Source organism: Babylonia areolata, chromosome 18, assembly GCF_041734735.1.
Source record: "Babylonia areolata isolate BAREFJ2019XMU chromosome 18, ASM4173473v1, whole genome shotgun sequence".
Classification (NCBI taxonomy): domain Eukaryota; kingdom Metazoa; phylum Mollusca; class Gastropoda; order Neogastropoda; family Buccinidae; genus Babylonia; species Babylonia areolata.
In genome coordinates this window covers 53,914,425-53,916,924 of record NC_134893.1, presented here as the reverse complement: position 1 = coordinate 53,916,924, position 2,500 = coordinate 53,914,425, and the positions used below count along the sequence as shown (strand labels likewise).

General features: G+C 47.8%; 2 pseudogenes across 2 annotated transcripts in view; both read right to left on the bottom strand.

Moving 5' to 3' along the window:
* The window catches only part of LOC143292066 (allatostatin-A receptor pseudogene), a 38,955-nt pseudogene extending 37,427 nt beyond the window's left edge, over positions 1–1,528 (bottom strand). Inside the window, exon 1 of the transcript XR_013056616.1 lies at positions 1–1,528. This exon is cut by the window's left edge and continues 1,093 nt beyond it. The product of XR_013056616.1 is annotated as an allatostatin-A receptor pseudogene (transcript).
* Positions 1,529–1,712: 184 nt separating this feature from the next.
* The window catches only part of LOC143292065 (allatostatin-A receptor pseudogene), a 108,591-nt pseudogene continuing 107,803 nt past the window's right edge, over positions 1,713–2,500 (bottom strand). The window contains exon 2 of the transcript XR_013056615.1: positions 1,713–1,996. The product of XR_013056615.1 is annotated as an allatostatin-A receptor pseudogene (transcript). The remainder of the gene's footprint in view (positions 1,997–2,500) is intronic.

Here is a 2,500-nt window from a genome sequence, read left to right as displayed (position 1 = left end):
GCCAGACAGGGATGGCGTACCCCGTGGCGGTGAAGGGCACGCAGAAGATGATGAAGAGCAGGTCAGCCACAGCCAGCACAAGGATGAGGATGTTGGTGGTGTTCCGCATGTTCTTGTCGAAGGCCACCACCAGGATGACCAGCGTGTTGCCCAGCAGTCCCAGCAGAAACACCACGCCAAACACCGTGGGCACCACGATGCTGATGATCCGCTCAATGTCTGCGAATGGCGACTGTGTGCAGTTACCGAAACAGCTGCTTCCATTGGAGGCGTCATCGTCAAAGCTCATGTTGAGTCCTTCCACCGGACTCATGTCCGTGGACCACTCTACGTCACTTCCTGTGTTTGGCATCCCGCAGTCAGGTTTCGGTCACAACGGGTTCAAGATCCTGGATGATGACAAAGGACAGCAGTGATAAAGGACCAGTCGGGTGGGCTGTCACCCTCCGGGAAATGCACACACACCATTCCGCGCGATGCCTTTACCAAAGTTCAGTGACACCGGTGTCACATTCTGCTTCCTGGTTTTGAACAGAAGTGGTTAGTTTGTAGTCTTCAGGTTCGATACACTATCACACAATCTTTAACAGAAACAGTCTTCAGACGATACCTGAGACTGAAGACAATATTCCATTCGCAAACATCAAGTTACAATTGTTGCAATGTTTGTTTTCAGAGCAACAACATAACGATCCAAAAGCAAAACGAATCTGCTTTTCAGAGTAGTGAAAGCAGTGTCTGTAGATCTGGGTTTTTTTTTTAAACAATCTTCGATGGCAACATATACAATGGAAATAATTAATATTATGCCAGCTTGCCGTTTTCTACATCACACAGTGCAGTTTGGGCTTTAGAAATATCTACATAATTTTAATATTCTTCTTGAAACTACCAACCTTTACACACTCTTTACAAAAAAAAAGTGTGCAGCTAAAGAAGAGCTAGTAAAGACGTGGTATCAGCTGAGTCTCCTCACCGCTGCCAAACAGCACAGAGCAGACAGTAAGCAATCAACTGCTGTAGAACACAGAATCAAATTGTCCTGAAGTCCATCAGATGAGTCACAAATTACAGTAAATACCGAGTCATCAAACGTTGCACGTTCAACAATCACGATGCTTCATACACACAAAAAAAAACAAAAACAAAACTGAACAGCATTGAAGTCGTTCAAAATATGTTGGCCAAACCACACCAACATTTTGAAGCAAAAACAACTTTTATGTCACAACAATCGACAGCCGGTCACACTGATCGGATGATGCGAAGATTTTTCTTTTCTTTTTTTTTTTTTTTTCTGCTGGCGAAGTTTGAAACAACAAAAGTCTGACATTCGTGTGTCTTCTAATTTTCAGAATGTAGACACACACGCAAACTGATTGCAAAGTTGTTGATCACTGGCTCTATCACATGTAGCAACACAGGAAACTAATTATGAAACATTTGCAATAAAACAATGATGAAAACACGTCTTGGGATCAAGTACCATCACCATAGTTCACGTTTTGTCCGACAGCTCACTGCCACAACTTTGGGTTTGGGTTTTTTTGTTTTGTTTTTTTTTTCCTCACGAAAGAAAACGGTTCTTTTCTTCTTTTGTTTTCTTCCACGCTCCTAATTGCTAACTCTACCAAAAGTTGTACTGCCCGCTTCTTTTATCCCACTGGAAGCTGACTGGCCAAGTTTTGCTACAGCGTCTTGATGAGTAAGTAGGCAGGCAAAGCAGCCAGGTGGGCGGACAGACAGACGGACAGGCAGGCAGGCAGGCAGGCAGGCAGACAGGCTGGCAGGCAGGCAGGCATGCATACAGACAGGCAGGCAGGCAGTCAGAGCCAGGAAGCGGCGCTGTCACGCTGGGTGACGCCGAGTGCAGTGGGCCAAACAGCAGAGCGTTTCCCGTACCACGGCAAATCACCTTGTTGTCAGCGTCCGTCCTCCTGCCACCACGCAGCCCGCTCACTGGGCTGCTCGACCACCGCCCCCTTCAGTCGTCTGTCTGCAACAGAAGGCAGGAACACGACGTGAAAAAGGAGCCGCTCTCACCCCAAGCACCCAGCAGGTTTCTGGAGTAGAGGGGAGAGGGATGGGGGAGAGAGGGGAAGAAGGGGAAGAAGAAGAAGAAGAAAAAGAAACATGCGTGAACTGCAAAATGTCATGTGTGGTTTTTATGCCTGGGAGAGGGGAAAGAGGATGGTAGTAAGACAGAGAGAGGGAGAGAGAGAGAGGGGGGGGGGGGATACCGTTCATTGAGGAACGAACAGTGGGCTTAGCGGCTTGCTTTTCGTGCCGGGGCCAGTGAAACGCTTTACATCGATCCGCACAGTCAGTCCTTCAGTGGCTCACCGTTCACTGAGTCGCTCAGTCACTCGCTCGAATTCTGCTCAAACCTTGGGTGGACCGCAGGCCTGGTCTCAGTGGCTTACAGGCTTTTTTTTTTTTTTTTTTCGGGATCACCAGTGACACACTCCGACATGCCTGCTGCTGCATCGCCAACACTGCC